General features: G+C 49.6%; 1 long non-coding RNA gene across 1 annotated transcript; it reads left to right on the top strand.

The window, feature by feature from the left end:
- The first annotated feature begins 562 nt into the window (after positions 1-562).
- Positions 563-17,968, top strand: LOC140712525 (uncharacterized). The gene is made up of 4 exons (XR_012094128.1): positions 563-1,207; positions 4,727-4,890; positions 11,628-11,711; positions 17,797-17,968. It is a non-coding gene; the product is annotated as an uncharacterized lncRNA (long non-coding RNA).
- The last annotated feature ends 2,200 nt before the right edge of the window (positions 17,969-20,168 follow it).

Below are 20,168 nucleotides of genomic sequence, written 5' to 3'. Positions count from 1 at the left end.
CTACAGTGGTAAAAATGATGTACACATTTTAAAGATTTGCATCAAGATTAAAATCAAAAAGGGGTTTCTGCAGCTCATCTCCACTTAAGCGGGAATTTCTGGGGACCAAGACCACTCTTATCCCTAGTCCCTATTTCCTGACCTCTCCAGATCTGCCCACAGGGCCTCTTTGGCATCTTGACAAAAGCACTCATTTGGATGAGGTTCTTTGTTGCAGTTGTCTGTGGGCACAGATGGTCTTTTCCAGCCAAAGAAGGGCAGGAGAAGTGCAGGCCCATGTGTGGCTGCATTGGTCTGCAACAAACAAGAGTCATTCATTTGGTCCTTTATGCATTCTTTTTTTTTTTTTTTTTTTTAAATAAGATAGGGATCTCACTATGTTGCCTAGGCTGGTCTCCAACTCCTGGCTCAAGTAATCCTCCTGCCTCAGCCTTTCAAAGTGCTGGGATTACAGGCGTGAGCTACTACCCCTGGCCATACATTCTTTCATTCAATAAATATTTATCAGAGGCTTACTCTGTGTCAGGCCTGTGTGAGGACCTGGGGTTCAGAGGTGAACAAGGGAGATGTGTCTAGTGAGACTTATGTTTTAATTGGGGTGGTGAGTGACAACGGTTGAGGAATCAAGTCATATCTTTGGAAACTGGTAAGTATTAAGAAGAAAAATAAGACAAGGCAATGCTGAGAGAGAGACTCTAGAGAGAGGGGAAGAGAAATGGCAACAAATTGGACAGAGTGGTCAGGGAAGGCCTCAAAGAGGAAGTGACTCGGGCAGCGCCTGCTGTGAGACAGGAATCTGGCCCTGCAGCAACATGGGAACACACAATTCTTGGCACAGATGCCCTGGGATTGGAACGAGGAGACCAGGGTGCCAGGAGCTTTGTGGAAGGGGCAGGCAGAGGCTGAATCTTGGGACCATCCTTTCTTACCTTGCAGGGCCCAACAAGTCCGTGTAGGGCCTTTTCCAGCAAGGCAGAGCCTACCCCCAGCTGACTCTGTGTCCCTTCCTGTGGTTGCCTCACTGGTCCGGTCTCACTAGTCCCTCTGGCTCCCTCTGGCTACTTCCGGCTTCCTCTGGCAACAGGCTACTGGGGGAGATAAGTGAGAATTGCAACATGCCCTCTCCTTACCCTCAAGGAACTGGGAAGATAGAATCTCTATGGACCACACAAGATGACTGATACTACAGACTGGACAAGAGCGCCAGGTGAGGGCTGAGGGACAGGCAGTAAATATTTAATGAGGCTGAGTTCACACATCCTCTGCATACTGTATTAAAAGGGCAGTCAGGAAAGGAAGGCCCTGCTTGTGTCCACCAATCCCAGACACTCGGTAGTAACAGTGGTCAGTGCTCTCCTTATCCTCACCCTGTTGCAAGGGAGAGGATCTCACAACCCAGCTGAAGGCTGGTACACTCCTCCGACTCCTACCTACCTGGATGAGGGTCCCAGCTGGGGTCCAGGGACAGTGGTTGGGATCAATAGCATTTGACTACTGGTTTCTGTTAACAAGTGTTGACTGGCTACCTGCTTTGGGATCCAGTGAGCACAAAATGTCCACTAACCAATGGATTTTTTTAGCATCTCCTCTGTTCAAGCTCTGTATAAGGCACGGGGCTCAAAGTAAAATTAAATGCTTGGTTCCAGAAACCACATTAGCCTAGGTTTTTGTTTTCCATTTTTAATTATTAATGACAGTAGCTTCCGTATAGATGTCAGAGAACTGTATCCTTCTAGTCATGAAAATCTTATTTTAGCCTGGTTTTTAAATATTATTGTTCCCTCCCATCTTTTCTATAAAGGGTTGTTAATTATATGAATTAATATATTTGTAAAATTTTATTGGGATTAGGTCCATAGCTTTCATTAGCTTCATAAGTTTTTTTTTTTAATCATATTTTTCTTTTTTAGTTCAGAAAAAAGTCAAGAAGAAAATTAAAATGACCCGTAATCCTACTGCCCAGATAACCCCTTGTTTTCACTTGTTAAATGCATATGGAAAACAATTCATGTTCTAGAAAGATACAAAATGAGAATCAAAATTCTCTCACTGCTCCCTCCCCACTTCCGTTTCTCTTCCATAAAGGTTTCTTATATATCCCTCTAGAAAATGCTTAGTGCATTTATCAGCATTATAAATACATGATGTACATCCTATTCTTAAAAGCTTCTCCCGGTGGTTAAGAACTATTGCTCTCTCTATGGTTGATTGTCTGTTTTTATGCTTTTTGCCCTGTTGATCTGCATGTTAAAAAATGACAGTAGGAGGAAACTGCTTTCTCTTTCTTTCTTTCTTTTTTTTCTTTCCTTCCTTCCTTCTTTCTTTATTTTCCTGTTTTTTGTTTTTTTAGAGATGAGGTCTCACTCTGTTGCCCAGGCATGCTGGAGTGAAGCGGTGCAATCATAGCTCACTGCAGCCTCAACCTCCTAGGCACAAGCAATCCTCCCATCTCAGTCTCCAGAGTAGCTTGGGACCACAGGCATGCACCACCATGCCTGGTTAATTTAAAAAAACTTTCATAGAGACAGGTCTCACTGTGTTGCCCAGGCTGATCTCAAACTCCTGTACTCAAGTGATCCACCCACCTTGGCCTCCTAAAGTGCTAGGAATACAGGCATGAACCACTGTGCCTGGTCAAGGAACTCATTTTCTAATGCTCCTCTGCCTTGGACTAGTGGAGAGATGTCAGGAAGTTACTTTACCTTGCTGAGCCTCAGTTTCCTCATTCTTGTGGGGACTCAGTGGCAATGTCAATGCAGAAAGGCCTGGGCACACGATAGGCCTTCCATAAATGGTCAGTGCATTCCCTTAGGCCCTTTTGGAAGGAGGAGGGGCTGCCAGTTCTAAATAAATGTTACAGAAGGACCTGTCATCAGTTGCCCCTCAGAGTGACCTGTCACTTTGTTCCCAGCTACAGGAAGAAGAGTGTGGGAGTCCCCTGACTGGAGGTGACAGGGTCATACAAATTCCTCACCCTTGGTGTTGGCGCCCACCCCAGGTGCTCAGGCAATCCAGACCCTGGGAGACTGAGGCCATCTGTCCCTGGCTGGGAAGGAATCTCTGCCAACAGCTAAGACAGGCCCCTGATATACAGCCCCTGTCACCTCCCCCTCTTCTTTCTGGGAGTTGAGGCTTTAAGACCTCTGTGACCCCAGCGTCAGAGAGCAAATGGCTTACAGGAAAGCTCTCCAGTATCATCTGGGACCAGAGGCGACTTGGCTATTGTCAAGCTGTGACCAGCTCCAGGAAGCCAGAAAGAAGGGCAGGACTCCAGTCCAAGGAGGTGGGGGCTGTGGTGATGGCAGATGATGGCAGAGGGTGGACGAAGTCCATTTGTTGTGTGCCGGGAAGCACTGGCCACATTGCTCGGTCCTTGGCAGGCGTTACTTGCTGGGGCCTCCCGGCTGCACCCCCGCTTTGTAGATGAGGGACTCTGAGACTCTGAGAGGCAAGCCACCTTGCCCTTCGGGGAGGCAACGGCAGAGTCAGGACTGGCATCACCTGCGTAGTCCAGCGCTTATATTTTACTACGTTGGGCACAGGTAGACGTGAGGGAGGACACCAGACAGGACACCTAGAGCCTGGGCCACCAAGTGGCTGCCCACTCACAGGCACAGACACCCTTCTCCCAGGGTCCACTTTTGCCAGTCCTGCTCTCTCTGTGTTCTCAGAGATGAGGACAGCGCCTGGCGCATAGTAGGTGCTCAGGAAGTCTTTGTGGAGCGAAGAAGGGAATGGACAACAAAAATGCCTTCTGGCCTAACTAGACTGGCCCACCCCATTCTCTCAGGTGGACCCTCCCTAACTTCACGTGTTCTCAGGGCTCTCTGTGACAAGAGGTGCGAGCTTGGTACCAAGCTCCTAGGCAGACTTTGGAAAGAATCGCTGACCCAACTCTATTCGGTAGCCTCTTGCCAGGCCTCCTGGGAGGGACGGAAGAGCAGCGCCCAGCTAGGAGTGGGGCACCAGACCCAGGATGGTCTCTTCTTGCCAGCTGACCTTAGGGACTGACTTTGTTCCCACAGCTGCTGCGCTTTCTTCCCCGTAGCACACAGTGGGGGCTGGGAAGGCAGTAAAGCCTGAAGGCTGTTGGAGGACCGCCCAGGGCTCTGGGCTGAGAGAGGAAGGGAGGAGTGGGCCAAAGGTCACAGCAGGTCTGCCTTTGTTCCCCAGTGTGGAGGTAGAGTCCCAGCTCCTGGAGGGAGTCACATGTCCATAAGGAAGGTTGGCCTGGCCGGGCACAGTGGCTCATGCTTGTAATCCCAGCACTTTGGGAGGCCGAGGCGGGTGGATCATCTGAGGTCAGGAGGTTGAGACCAGCCTGGCCAACATGGTGAAACCCCGTCTCTACTAAAAATACAAAAATTAGCTGGTCGTGGTGGCAGGTGCCTGTAGTCCCAGCTATGCGGGAGGCTGAGGCAGGAAAATCTCTTGAACTCAGGAGGTGGAGGTTGCAGTGAGCCGAGATCGTGCCATGGCACTCCAGCCTGGGTGACAAAGCGAGACTCCATCTCAAAAAAAAAAAAAAAGAAAGAAAAAAGAAAAAAAAAAAGAAGAAGCCTGGCCCAGGAGGAGCACATATTTGATAACAGTTAAGAGCAGTAATGAGGGAGCATTCGCCATGCATCAGACACAGGTGCTTTCCATGTAATAGTCTGATTTAACTCTCACAACACACTTAGGATATAAGTACTATAATCAGCATCTTTCTCATCTCATTTTACAGATGAGAAAATGGAGGTACCAAAAAGTGGGCTCTGAACCATGGAGCCTGGCTCCAGAGCCCTTGTGTTTGACTACTGGGATCCACCTTCATTCTCACAGCCGCGTTTCCCACAGGGCTGCTTTGTAAGGCCTCTTAGAAAAGTCCTCCCTGCCTCCACCATCCAGGTGGGCCAAGGTCATCTGTGAACAGCTCAAGGACAGCTTTTCTCAAAGCTGAGAAAGCCAGCTCAGGGGGAGGGTCAGGAGGGCCGGGGGTGGAGGAGCCCCGGTGAAGATGTTGGCCTGATGGACACTGGGGGACAAGAGCAGAGTGTATGAAGGCACAGTGGCGTGGTGTGTTTTGTGGCGCTCCCTTTGCTTAGGTTAGAGAGTGATGTGTAAAGGGGAGGAGCTTTGAAAGATAAAACCAGAAGTATCATGCATAGAGAATTAGGGTTTTATCACTTGTCTGGGTGGCAGAGGCTGAGACTGGTGTTTTAGATGCAGTGATGTGACAGCTAGCTGAGAGTCACAGTGGTGGCCAGGCCCTGGGAGAAGTGCTGCACCTCCATTCTGTTGCTGCACCCTCCAAATGTCCTGTGAGACGAGGAATGGTTTTCTTTCTTTCTTTCTTTCTTTCTTTCTTTCTTTCTTTCTTTCTTTCTTTCTTTCTTTCTTTCTTTCTTTCTCTCTCTCTCTCTCTCTCTCTCTCTCTCTCTCTCTCTCTCTCTCTCTCTCTTTCTTTCTTTCTTTCTTTCTTTCTTTCTTGAGACGGAGTCTTGCACTGTCGCCCAGGCTGGAGTGCAGTGGTGCTATCTTGGCTCACTGCAAGCTCTGCCTCCTGAGTTCACGCCATTCTCCTGCCTCAGCTTCCCGAGTAGCTGGGACTACAGGCGGCCGCCATCACACCTGGCTAATTTTTTGTATTTTTAGTAGAGACAGGGTTTCACCATTTTAGCCAGGCTGGTCTCGATCTCCTGACCTCGTGACCCGTCCGCCTTGGCCTCCCAAACTGCTGGAATTACAAGCGTGAGCCACCGCGCCTGGCCAAGGACTGGTTTTATTTCTTTCAGGAGCTCCTTAAGGCCTTGGAGCATCTTAGGAGCCCTGAACTTCCAGGTAAAAAGTCCAGTTCCTTTGCTGGAGAGGCCACGTGGAGACAGGGTGGCCCTGAAGGCTAGGAAGAGAAGCCCAGCCATCCCTGTCTTCCAGCTGAGCCCAGGCCTCTGCCAGCCACTAGCCAGCTGAGTGCAGTCATACGAGTGACCCCCAGCAAGACAAGCACAAAAACTGCCATATAAGCAGAGAAGAGCTGACCCCTCCAAGCTGAGTCCACACTGCAGAGTCATGAACAAATAATTGTTTTAAGCCACTAAGTTTTGGGGTTTTGTTTTAACTCAGCAATAGATCTATTTTTATTTTCATATTTTTAGAGATAAGGCCTCCCTCTGTTGCCTAGGCTGGAGTGTAACGCATAATCATAGCTCACTGCAGCCTTGAACTCCTAGGCTCAAGCAATCCTCCCACCTCAGCCTCCTGAGTACAGGCACGTGCTGCCACACCCAGCTACTGTTTTTACTTTTATTTTTTTACTTTTAATAGAGATGGTGTTTTCACTGTGTTGCCCAGTCTGGACTCAAACTCCTGGCCTCAAGTGATCCTCCTGCCTCGGCCTCCCAAAGTGTTGGGATTACAGGTATGAGCTGCCACGCTTGGCCAGCAATAGATACTTGAAACAGAAATTGGGAAGGAAATTGACCTTGGAGATCCTGGATGAATGAAAACATGAAACCCTGGTGAGCCACTGACTGAGATGCTTTTTTTCCTTCTCAGGGAAGCTTTTCTAGGTGGATCAGGCCCAGCCTGGCTCACCCAGGTCACTTTGATCACTTTTCTTTCTTCAGCCACCATTAATTACTCACATGTGTCTGTTCCCCAAGCCCTGGCAGCAAGTTCACCAGGAGAAGGGGCCTAGAGAGCTGTATTCTTTTGCCTTTGCAGCGTTTCAGCGAGAGTTCTGCAGGTAGCAGAGGCCCAGTGCTGTCTGATGCACACAAGTCAGCTTCCAATTCAGGCCTTCATCCCAAGTGAGGTGGTAGCGGAGGCAAACCCTTTGGAGCCAAAGTGCCTGGTCCAAAGCCCAGCTCTGCCACTTGTTTGCTGTATGACCTCGGACAAGTCAGGTCACCTCTCTGAGCCTCTATCTCCTTATCCGTAAAGTGGGGAGAATAATGCCCGACCTTGTGAAGGTAAATGGAATCCCATCTGTAAAGAGCCTAACACAGTTCCTGGCATAAGTGTCCCCATACATAGCCACATTCACCCCTCTTATCTACAAATCGAGTAAGCAACTTTAGGTTCCAATGTCCCCCTCCATAGGCCACCTCAAAAACCTTTTCTCCACAGGTCCAGCCTGAGCCTGAAATTCTGGCATCAATCATTGTTTTCGGTTACGCTTCCGCTCACCTGCAGGTCTGCTGGAGCGAGGCTGATGTTGGAGTGAGCTGCACTTCTCTTTTTATTTTTTTGGAGACAGGATCTCTCTCTGTCTCCCAGGCTGGAGTACCGTGGCATGATCAGGGATCACTGCAGCCTTGACTTCCTCAATCAATCCTCCCACCTCAACCTCCAGAGTAACTGGGACTACAGACATGTACCACCACACGTGGCTAAATTTTTTACTTTACTCTTTTTATAGAGATGGGGGTCTCACCATGTTGCCCAGACTTATCTTAAATTCCTGGGATCAAGGGATCCTCCCGTCCCAGCCTCCCAAAGTGCTGGGATTACAGGCATGAGCCACCATGCTCAGCTCAAGTCTCACTTCTAGAATCAGAAGATCTGGGCTCTAGTCTCAGCCCTTGTGCCTGCTGACTGGAAGACCTTGGGCAAGTAGCTCGTCCTGTGTGCGGTGGTTCCTGCCTTGGCCTAGAGAGTTGCTGGGAGGCTCCAGTGAGTACCCACAAACGTGAAAGAACTTTGCCACTGGTATAGGATCAAGTGTGATCATCTCAATGATGACACCGTTTTTGGTCCTCTCAGTAGGAATTGGTTCACTAGAGCTATGCTGTCCAAAATAAAATAAAAATGAAAACACAAGTCTAGGTTGGGTGTGGTGGCTTATGCCTATAATCTCAGAACTTTGAGAGGCCAAGGATCACCTGAGTTCAGGAGTTCAAGACCAGCCTGGCCAACTTGGTGAAACCCTGTCTCCACTAAAAATACAAAAATTAGCCGGGCATGATGGTGCTTGCCTGTAGTCCCAGGTACATGCCTGTATTTGGGAAGCTGAAACAGGAGAATCAGTTGAACCTGGGAGTCAGAGGTTGCAGTGAGGCGAGATCACATCACTGCACTCCAGCCTGGGTGACAGAGCAAGACTCCATCTCAAAAACAACAACAACAACAAACAAAACAAAACAAAACAAAAAACAAAAGCCAACCAAACAAAAACCAACAAACACAAGTCTTCATTCTCATGAGCCACATTTCGAGTACTCAATAGCCGCATGTGGCTGGTGTCCACCATATTGGACAGCACAAATAGAGAATATTTGCATCATTACAGAAAGTTCCATTGGTCAACATTGCCCTAGTGTTTTTCCAATAGGACAATGAGAGGGAGACAGAAATGAGAGGGAGAGATCGGGGCGGAGGAAGCCTGAGCCCAGAAGGGTGGGCAGCATGGACGTTTTGTTTGTTTTTGTAGACCCTGTTGGGCTGACTGGATTCAGGGATGGCCACCGCCCTCAACCTCCTCCCTGTTAACAGTCATCCTGGGCAGGTTCACTGGAAGCAGCATTTTCTCACTTTGAGGTCAGGGAGCCTAGGGCCACCTCCAACATGAAGTGACCACAGTAGCCTGGGGTGAGGCTGGGCACTACATGCTGATTTATCGCCAGGCCTGGTTGTGCAGGGGTGGGCCCAAGGCTTGATGGGGCTCCTCCTGTCCCCGGTGCAGCCCAGTTGGAAGGGCGTGGCAAGGAGCAGGCGCAGCAGCACCAGGGCGATGGTACCTGAGCTCGGTGCTAAGGGACCAATTAGCCAGTCATGGGGTGCATCCCAGGACCCTGCTGCCAACCCTCGGAGGCTCCCTGAGTCCCAGATGCTCTCCCCATGCCAGGCCGAGGCACTGAAAACCCAGCCCGTTCATGGGCACTAGCATCAGCAATGTAGCTTGGCCAACAGGCTCTGTGGCAGGGGAGGCCTGGAGAGCAGAAGGGACACATCAAAGGGCCCACTGCATGAGAGGCCCAGCTGGGAGCAGACCCCAGGGAATCCACATTTCCTGACTCATTTGATTAAGCTCTTTCCTGCCCACCCAAACAGATACACAAACCGTATTCACATCTGTACACAAACAGACTCACATACAGCAGGCGCCCAGATATGCACCCATAGATCTGCCCAGAGATGGAGAGCAGACACACAGGCACCCAGACACACACAGCAGATGTGCCCTTATGGGTGCAGGCTCATGGCTGTACTTACACATGTGCAGGTGGGCCCAGAATTCATCCCTGTTCCCCTAAACCAAAAACACCTTCCGTTAGCTGAAAGTGTAAACTGTGCGTCTTGCTGAACAAAATCAATCCCCAGGACCCCCTGTCCCTTGTGGACTACAAACTGAACCCCCTGCAGTACCAGTACCGTGAGCCGCCACACCTTGCATGGGGGCTGGGGGAGGGGCACCCAGCTGGATGCGTCACCTTCCTCTGCATTCAGTCAGAGGCTTGGTCTCTCTCAGGACAATGAGAACGTGAGAACACAGCACCTGTTCTGGGGGTCTCCCAGGCATTCCTGGGAGGGCACCTTCTTCTCCCCCTCAGGCCCCCTCTCTAATCTTCACAAGAGCTTCAGTTTTCCCATGGGCCCCCTGTCCCTCCTGCCCTCTGAAGCAGTCAGGCAGCATGACAGGTGACAAATGAAAAGTCACTTTCTTGGCCGGGCATGGTGGCTCACACCTGTCATCCTAGCACTTTGAGAGGCCAAGGTGGGAAGATCGCTTGAACCCAGGAGTTCAAAAATAGCCTGGACCACATATCAAGATCCCATCTCTTATAAAGAAAATAAAAAGTCATTTTCTCAGCTGGGCACAGTGACTCATAACTGTAATCCCAGCACTTTGGGAGGCTGGGGTGGGAGGGTCACTTGAGCCCAGGAGTTTCTGACCAGCCTGGACAATATAGTGAGACCCCATCTCTATAAAGTAAATAAGTAACTTTTTTAAAAGTCATTTTCTAATGAACAGGTGTGGACCAGGGCTGGGGCAAGCTGGGAGTGGGGCGGGTAAAGTTCCTAGAAGTCTTTGGGACTCTGGGGTGTCATGGGTTCACAGCTGAAACCCCGTTTTTGGCAGTTAGGGCTGCCAGAAGCTGCGGCTGACCTCCTCCCTCCCTGCCCCAGTGCCAGGTTCACTGTCCACGTTAGCCTTTGTGAACTTTAGCCACCTGCCCAGGGCCAGGCTTTCTCTTAGAATCAGATTTTCATAAAGGATTCTCAGAAAAAGACAGGCACCATCCTCTCAGCCCCAGTCTGGCAGACCCCCTACACTCCTTCCTGTAGCTCCTCGGTCCACCCCCAATTTTTTTTGTTGGGGGACGGAGTCTCACCCTGTTGCCCAAGCTGGAATGCCGTGGCATGATCTCACCTCACTGCAACCTCCACCTCCCAGGTTCAAGCAATTCTCCTGCCTCATCCTCCCTCCCGAGTAGCTGGGACTACAGGTGCGTGCCATCACACCTGGCTAATTTTTGTGTTTTTAGTAGAGACAGGGTTTCACCACGTTGGCCAGGCTGGTCTCGAACTCCTGACCTCAGGTAATCCACCCACCTTGGCCTCCCAAAGTACTGGGATTATAGGTGTGAGCCACTGTGCCTGGCCCACTCCCAAGTTTTTAACCCATTCTGCCTCAAAGCTGGTCAGCTATCAGTAGTATCAACTCCCATCCCCAAACCCAGTGGGAATTTAAAACCATAGGAAATATTCTTGTGCCAACCCAGAGGGTTAAATATCTTCCTGCTTTGTGCCCTCTTAAGGCCAAGAGCAAATCTATTAAATAACAAATCACTTAAAAATAATAATTTTACCGGTCTGGGCAAGATGGCAAGATCCCATCTCTACAAAAATAAAATAAAAATAAACTAGCTGGGCATGGTGTCACATGCCCATAGTTCCAGCTACTTGGGAGGTTGAGGCAGGAGGATCACGTGAGCCCAGAAGTTCAAGGTTGCAGTGAGCTATGACTGCGCACTGCACTACAGCCTGAGTAACAGAGTGAGACCCTGTTTCTAAAAAAAAAAAATGAATGAATAAATAAAATAATAATTTAAAAATATGAACTAACATTACTTACATAATAATAATTCATTTTAAAATAATGGTTTGGTTATTCTGGGCTCACTGCTTATAGGGTAGCCCTGCTCTGCAAGGAGCAGTAAAAATATATAATAATAATAATAATAACAATAATGGCTATCACTGAAATGTAAGCAACAATATAAACTCTGCAAGGGTAGGTATTTTTCCATTTTGTTCACCAGTGGATCCCAATAACCTAGAGCAGTGCTTGGCATATTGCAGGTACTCACTAAGTATTTGTTGACTGAAGTCATTACTATTAGACACTATCTAAGTGCCTTTCAAGGATCAGTTTAATTAATTTTTACAACATTGTGAAGTGATTATTATTGCACCCATTTTGCAGACTGAGGCAGAGATAAACTAAGAAATCCACCCAAAGTCACATACCTAGTAAAGGAAGACTTTGTGTTCAAGCAGCCTGGCCCTAGGGCCCAGGCTTTTGATCACCAAGTCTATTGCCTTCCTTAACAGCAGTACCCTTAATAGCAATTATATTTCATTGAACTGTTTTTGTTTCGTTTCTCAGACAATAATTTATTGATGTCTGTGTCTCCTACCAGACTATGATGTCCGTGAGGTCAGAGGAAAGGGAGGATGTCTCACATACAGAAAAGGCTTGATCAAAATTGATGGAATGATAAATGGTATTTCCTTCTATCTCTCCATGTACTGTATACGTTATTCACCAAATGTCTTAAAAATGATTTGGGGTTGGAGGAAGGGACCAAGGGGTCAGTGGCTAGAAGCACAGAGTCCAGAGTCTGAAGTACTGTGTTTTAATTCCTGTCTCTATCCCTTTCTAGCTATGTGACCTTGGGCAAGTTACTCAGCCTCTTGGCCTCAGTTTGATCATCTATTAAATGGGGATAATAACAGCTTCTGCCTGCTAGAATTGTTGTAAGAGTTAAATGAGATAATGCTTGATCCATGCTTGGCATAGTAAGGGCTCTGTAAATGGCAGCTATTGTCACTGGTAATATGATGTTGGTGTAACTTCTGCTTGCCCTGTGTCTCATGTGAAACCAAAGCCTCCCATTAGCCCTTCCACAGGCCACAGCCAGCAGCTTGTGGGCAGGTGCCTGCAGCAGGAGTGACCCACTCCTCCCCATCTGTCAGGGTGAATCCTCCACCACTTCCGGTCAGAGCTTGCAACCTACTTATTAGGTTAATTAGATGCAGCACCTTTCCAAAGATACCTTGGCTCCAGAGCCAGCCCTAACATCTGGTGAGCAGCTTGACAAGGATTTGGGAAATGACACGTTGTCATCAGCCTCTGGCTGAAGCAAGTGGGTTGAGTTGGGGGGCAGAGGAACCATCCCATTCCTCTTTAGGGATCACTGGATGGCTCCTGGGGTCTTCTCTAGGTAGGAATGCCAGATAAAATATAGGACACCCTGTTAAATTTGAATTTCAGATAAACACCAAGTACTATTTTAGAATAAGTATGTCCCAAATATTACATGGAAAATACTTCCATTAAAAACTATTCGGTGTTTATCTGAAATTCAAATTTAACTGGGCATCCTGTTCGTTTGTTTGTTTTTTCCCCCTGAATCTATCAGTCCTATCTCTCAGGCGTGTTGGAGTGTGAGACGAGGAGGGAAGGCCCAAGTGTTTGAAGGAGCAGGCACAGGCCTTGGTAGGGCCAGCTCTCTCTGAGCCCTGGCACCGTGAGCTCCTCTCTGGGCCTCTTGGGTCTGAGGTGAGGGTGCCTGGGGACCTATTGGAGCCAACTTCCTGCAGGGAGGCTCTGCGGGAGGAACAGGGCACTGCTGCCAACTCAGATTTGTTTGCACTTCATGGCCTCCTGGGGCACTGGCCCCCTTCCTGGTTAACATCCTGGATGGGAGAACCAAGAACAACAGCACTTTCCCTGGAGAGGTGCTGAAGTTGTTCCAGAAGCACCTTGCTGGGAATAGGCCTCGGAGGCCCAGCCTGTTGGGACCCGGAAGACCAATCTCTCCTGCTACAGGAGGGCCCCCGAGTAGGTGCAGGGCTTGTCCGTTGTCACACAGCGTGCAGGTAAACCTAGAGCGTGGTCTCCAGACCTCCTGTTCCCATCACCTACCTACGTAGCTGCCTTTCTGTGCCATCAGGAGAGGAGCAGCTGTGGCCAGTGCAACTGGTGACTGAGCCCCTCTAACACAACAGGTTTCAAACTCAACCTCTCATCTGCCCTGTATTAGGCCATTCTCGCATTGCTATAAAGAAATACCTGAGACTGGATAATTTACAAAGAAAAGAGGTTTAATTGGCTTATGGTTCTGTAGGCTGTACAGGAAACATAGCACTGGCATCTGCTGCTGGGGAGGCCTCAGGAAGCTTCCAGTCATGGTGGAAGGCAAAGCAGGAGCTTGTACATCATGTGGCACAAGTAGGAGTGGGGAGAGGGGGGAGGTGCTACACAATTTTAAAGGACCAGATCTCCTGAGAACACACTCACTCACTACCATGAGGGCAGTACCAAGGGGAAGGTGCTAAACCATTCATGAGAAATTCATACCCATGATCCCATCACTCCCACCAGGCTCCATTTCCAATACTGGGTATTACAATTCAATATGAGATCTGGGCAGGGGCACAGATCCAAACTATATCACTCCCCCTTCAATACATGGTACCCACCCACCTGGCTGTGCAAACTAGAAACCTCAGCTTAATCCTGGGTGTATCAGTCAGCTAGGGCTGCTGTAACAAACACCACAGACTGGGCGGTCTGAACAACAGAAATGTATTTTCTCACTGTTCTGGAAGCTGGACGTCTAAGATCAATGTGTTGGTAGGGTTGCTTTCTCCCAAGGCCTCTCTTCTTGGCTGCAAATGTCCTCACATCCTCACATGGCCTTTCCTCTGTGCATGTGCACCCCTGATGTCTCCCTGTGTGTCCAAATTTCCTTTTCAGCTGGGCGCGATGGCACACGCCTGTAATCCCAGCACTTTGGGAGGCCGAGGCAGGTGGATCACCTGAGGTCAGGAGGTTGAGACCAGCCTGGCTGAGATGGTGAAACCCTGTCTCTACTAAAAATACAAAAATTAGCTGGGCATGGTGGCAGGCGGCTGTAATCCTAGCTGAGGCAGGAAACTCGCTTGAACTGGAGGCAGAGGTTGCAGTGAGCTGAGATTGTGCCACTGCCCTCCAGGCTGGGCAACAAGACAGAAACTACATCTCAAAAAGAAAAAAAAAAAAAAATTTCCTCTTCTTATAAAGACACTAGTCAGATTGGTTTAAGGTCCACTCTAACAGCCTCATTTTAATGTAATCACTTCTTCAAAGGTTCTATTATGGTGCAAAGTAATTGAAAGTAATGGCAAGAAACGCAATTACTTTTGCACCAAACTAATATATCCAAATACCGTCACATTTGGGGTACTGGGGGTTAGGGTTTCAAAAAGTGAATTCTGGGGGTATGCAGTTCAGCCCATAATACTTGGCACTCCTGCCTGTCCCTTCTCCTGTGAGTCACTAAGCCCTGTTAAAGCTATTTCCTCTGTTGCTCCTCAATTTGTCCATGCCCTTTCATTGCCACCTGAGCCAGGTGGCCCTCATCTTCCAGGCCAGACGGCTCTCCTCCTGGCTGGTATCTTGCCTCCACTTTCCCTTCTCCAATCCATTTTGCACCTAGCCGCAGAAGATACACAGCTCCACTCATGTCAATCTCTACCCTCCCATCTTTTAAATCCATCACTGGCTTCTTATTTTTAGGATCAAAATTGCCTTACTGGCTTACAAACCTCTGTGCCATCTAGCCCTGTCCCCTTTCCCAGCTCTAGTCCCTCCCGTGGGAATCCCTCCATCCACGCTACAGCTGATCTGAGATCTGAACGTGAATCCAGCTCCTTCTTGCTTGGGGCTCTTCTTGCTAGCACAGGCTGTTCCGTCTGCCTGCCTCACTCCTCCCACCCCACCTTCCCCAGGCTTACCTCTACCTGTTCTACCTGTCCTCAGACCTCCACATAGGCTCCACTTCCTCCAGAAAGCCTCCCCTCATCCCTACCAACCCTCAGGCTGTGAGGTGGGGGCTCCTCTCGGACACCCCCAGAACACTCTGTTCTAATGCTTTGTTTGCTAGCCTGTCTTCTCTGCTAGTCTTCTCTGTTAGTGGCTTCTGTGAAGGCAGGGGCACATTGACTGCTCTATCTGCAGTAACCAGTGTGGCCCTGGCACACAGAAGGGCTCACCAGTTATGAGTTGTGATTTTTTACTGTTAAATTTCTGAGCAACGTCAGGCTACAAAGCACTGGGGGCAAAAGGAGTAAAAGGCCAGCCGGCCGGGCAGTTTTTCCGTTCTAGCCGTGCAACAGAATCACCTGCGTTGCTTTCCAGACATATCAATGCTCAGGCGTCATCCCAGAGATTCTGATTCCATTGGCTGGAGGTGGGCCCAAGAGTGGTACTTTTTGAATATTTTCCAATAGTGTATGTGCAACTGGGATTGAGAGGCCCTGAGTGAGTCCTAAGACTCAGTTCACTGGGTCTCAGCTCAGTAGATCCTTGCTGATGGAGGTCCTCCTCTACTGCTGGTGGGAGGACAGGGTCTCCAGATGTTTACTCGTGCCCCAGCTCTCCTTCCTCAGGGTGTGGCTCCCTGGGCTGAGCCCCAGTGATTTCCTCCCCATGGAACCAGTCAAACCTCTCCCTACTGGCTCCTTGGGGAGGCAGCCAGGTCCAGAAGGAGGAGCAGGGGCTGGGGTCTAGCAGGCTGGGTCACAGGTCTTCTGCCAGAGCCAGCACCAGGGCAGTTCAGTTGGTTCCACAAATATTTGCCGAGCACCCAGACTGGGTCAGGTGCTTTGCCAGTGGCGAATCTGGTAACCAAGTCTGGCTACTGACCAGCCCTGTACCCAGCCTTGGACTAGGGCTCAAAGAGGAGATAGGTGAAGAGTACTGGTGGCTGGTTGTGGGCACTGTTATTCCCCAAAGTCACTTCCATGATCACCTAAGCAAAGGGGAAGGTGTGATCATCGTGTCCCACCCCAGCTACCCTCTGTCTTTCCTATGGCCCAGTGTGGCCAGAACTGTTGCAGCAGAATCCCCTAGGAAGCTTGTTAAAAATACAGGTTCCTGGGCCCCACCCTGGAAATCTGATTCAGAAGGTCTAGGGTAGGGCCCAGTAATCTAAGTTTTCAGCCAGTTCCTCAAGGGATTCTGATGCAACAGGTCGCCGATGATTCTAGTGTATAGCTGCCTTTAAGAATCACAGCAGTCTCGGCTGGGCACAGTGGTTCACACCTGTAATCCTAGTACTTTGGGAGGCCGAAGTGGGTGGATCACTTCAAGTCAGGAGTTCAAAACCAGCCTGGGCACCATGGTAAAACTGTGTCTCTACTGAAAAAAACAAAAATTAGCTGAGTGTAGTGATAGGCACCTGTAATCCCAGCTACTCAGGAGGCCGAGGAAGGAGAACAGCTTCAACCCACAAGGCAGAGGTTGCAGTGAGCCTGGGTGACAAAGCAAGACTCTGTCTCAAAAACAAACAAACAAAAAAACAATCACAGCAGTCTAATTTCCTCAGGTGGGTTTAATGCCTTTTTGGGGAAGGAAATAAGTGAACAGAAAGAAGTTTCTAGGCTCAGGAGACTCAGTCACAGCTGACTCTGACTGGCTTCACAATCATTGTCCCCCATTATTCACCAAGCACCGACCTGGGTGATTTGCTCAGTCCTCATCCTACCCTGGTAAAGCTGGTGTCATCCCCATTTTATAGCCCAGAAAAGGTCAAGTTACTGGCCAAGGTCATAGAACACAATGACTAAGTCGGGGTTCTGAGTCTGAAGTTGCTTACAGACCCCGGGGGAGGCAAATGGTGCAAAACACCACTAGCTCCGGGTGGAATGAAATCGATGCACCAGGGCAGGTAAAAGCCAAGTGCTCAGCAAGTGCAGAAAAAAAAGAGATTCAGACTTACTGGGGACTGGCGGGGGAGGCTCCAAAGGAGGTGGTAACATTTGAGCTGGACACTGGTAGAGTAATTCAACTTCGACATTCAGAAAAGGTAGGGAGAGAATAGCAGGCAGAGAGTGCAGCGTGAGGGCAGATGGGGAGAACGTATAGTAGGAACAGCAGGTGGGCTGATGTGTTGCAGCATGGGGTGTAGAAAGGGACACGGGAGTGATGACGCAGGAGAGGGCAGCTGGGGACTCTTTACTGGGTGGTCATTGGAAAATAGCCAGAAGTCTGAATGCGGCAATACAAGGCCAATCTGGCTTTAAGAAGGTAACCCTGGTGACAGGTGACAGAGGGCTGGGTGGATCAGAGAGATGGTAGCTGGGTTAGGAGATGACTAGACCCAGCCAGGCAAGAACAGTGAGTCACTCTACTTCTCTGGATCAGTTTGTTCCTCTCTAAAATGTAGATAATTGTCCCTCCCTGACATCTGTCCCAGGCTGTGGTGAAGATGAAAGAAAAAGGGAGATGGGAAACAGTGTTGGGGAGCCCCAGGGGACAGAGGGAAGGCTTTGTAGGTAAGGGTCAGAACTGGGAAGCTGGAGGCTGTGTGACCATGATGTGCCCTGCCTAGTGACCCCAGTGTCATGGCTACAAGACAAAGCAGTATCCAAACAAGATCCAGGCCAAGCATAGGAGGGGTTTCGGTTCCCAGGAGGCATCTGCATCTGAACTCAAATGGAAAGAGAAAGAGAAACCCTCCAAACCTACCTGAAGCGGGACTACAAACTTAGCTGCTTCCCCATTTGAAGGGGTTCTAATGGGTGGAATTCCGTTTCCTAAAGGGCCTCAGTGACGCCTGTCCTGAGTCAGCATCTCACAGAGGTTTTGCCAGCGCCAGCCACATCTCCAGCGTGAAGGTGACGGTATGAGTGTGTCCAGTCCAATTCCTGCCTTAATAAGAATCACTTCTCCTAAGGGAGAGGGCTGCTAAGGCCCTGCCTCCCTCCAACTCCATCCTAGCCTGAGTCTTAACCATTCTTCCAATCCAGTTCCACTTTGGGCCAGTGCTTAACCCAGGGTAGCACTTTTGAGCCTCGCAACTCTTGGGAGTGAGTTTTCATCCTAACGTTCTCAGATGAGGAAATTTGGCCTCAAAGAGTCCACACAGGCGAGGCACAGTGGCTCATGCCTGTAATCCTAACACTTTGGGAGGCTGAGGCAGGAGGATTGCTTGAGCCCAGGAGTTCAAGACCAGCCTGGGCAACATGGTGACACCCTGTGTCTACAAAAAAAAATACAATTAGGCAAATGTGGTGGCATGTACCTGTCATCCCAGCTACCTGGGAGGCTGAGGTGGGAGGATTACTTGAGCCCAGGAGGCTGAGGCTGCAGTGAGCCATGATCCTGCCAGTATACTCCAGCCTGGGGAAAGAACAAGACCCTGTCTCAAAAACAAAACAAAACAAAGCAAAAACAAAAACAAAGACTCCACACAACTAGCAGGTGAAAAACTGTGGTTCAAACTCAGGCCCATAACACTAAGGGCTGGGCCTGTCCCCATCAAATCAGTCATTCCCCAGACAGGCTGAGGTGTCCTCTATAGACGAAATATCTGGAGCTCAGAACACTGAGACACTAGTTGTATAAAGGCAGGGTGTGAGTTGGTGAGCTCATAGAGAAAATGCTTCCTGGGCTGGGCGCGGTGGCTCACACCTGTAATCCCAGCACTTTGGGAGGCTGCGGTGGACAGATCACTTCAAGTCAGGAGTTCAAGATCAGCCTGACCAACATGCTGAGAAACCCCGTCTCTACTAAAAAATACAAAAATTTTTCACGCCTGTAATCCCAGCACTTTGGGAGGCCAAGGCGGGTGGATCACGAGGTCAGGAGATCAAGACCATCCTGGCTAACACGGTGAAACCCCATCTCTACTAAAAATACAAAAAACTAGCCGGGCATGGTGGTGGGTGCCTGTAGTCCCAGCTACTCAGGAGGCTGAGGCAGGAGAATGGCATGAACCCGGGAGGCAGAGCTTGCAGTGAGCCGAGATCGCGCCACTGCACTCCAGCCTAGGTGACAGAGCGAGACTCCGTCTCAAAAAAAAAAAAAAATTTGCCGAGTGCAGCGGCACATGCCTGTAATCCTAGCTCCTTGGGAGGCTGAGGCAGGAGAACCGCTTGAACCCAGGAGGCAGAGGTTGCGGTGAGCCAAGATTGCACCACGGAACTCCAGCCTGGGTGACAGAGTGAAACTCCTTCTCGAAAAGAGAAGAGAAGAGAAGAGAAGAGAAGGAAAAGAAGAGAAGAGAAGAGAAAAAAAGAGAAGGAAAAAAAAGAAGGAAAAGAGAAGAGAAGAGAAGGAAAAGAAGAAAGAAAGAGAGAAGAAAGAAAAGAAAAGAAAAAAGAAAACGCTTCCTGGAGGAGGCAGGAGGAGGGAACAGGGAGGCCAGTCGAGGCCTGGGCTGCTCTGGGCCCAAGCTCTGGGCTTTCTCAGTTCCCAAAGGAGTGGCTTTTCCAGAGAGACACAGTACTGACCCAGGCCTGGCCAGTTCCCTCCTCCTACTCAGATTCTCCCAGGGTCTCTGGATTCCTTTCAATAGGACCCCCATGGGAGAGGGGACAAGGCCTGAGTATTGAGGATCTGGGACGGGTTGAGACCCTGGGATCCTCCTCCACGTGTGCGTGTTTGGGCCTCACAGATCTGGAAGAATATACCCTATCCTGAGACCTTTGATGTCTACATAAGCCACTTGTTCTCACAATAGACAAATGCTACCTTCCTGCCTCTGCCGCTGAGGCCCCTGGGTCCTGGTGTGGAATGTGTGGGCCTGACCAGTCAGGGATGGGTTCCACTATTCATATTACTCAGAGACACAGTGGCCTCCTGGTGGAAACTTCCCCATTTGGTGGAGAGACCACACCTTTGTTTTACATTTGTGTAACCCTGACAAAAGGCTATAGGTCTCCTGGGAGTATGACCTTGGCTGTGGAATGACCAGGCTTCCTTCTTTTCTCCTTTGGTTCTTCTTCTTTTTTAACCCCTCCTACCTTCTCCTGCCCTCACCAGTTCCGAGTGAGGTCACCATTCCAATGACTTCTCTCCACCAAAGCCTTGCCAAGACCCCACCAGCTTCCTGCTGCATGCCTGACAGAGGAATCCCCACCCCCGGGCCCTCATTCTCGTAATCACAGCCCACTCCCTCCCCACATGGGGC

Source organism: Chlorocebus sabaeus, chromosome 9, assembly GCF_047675955.1.
Source record: "Chlorocebus sabaeus isolate Y175 chromosome 9, mChlSab1.0.hap1, whole genome shotgun sequence".
Taxonomy (NCBI): Eukaryota; Metazoa; Chordata; class Mammalia; order Primates; family Cercopithecidae; genus Chlorocebus; species Chlorocebus sabaeus.
The sequence above is the reverse complement of the archived record's forward strand: the minus strand, read 5'-3'. Positions and strand labels throughout refer to the sequence as shown.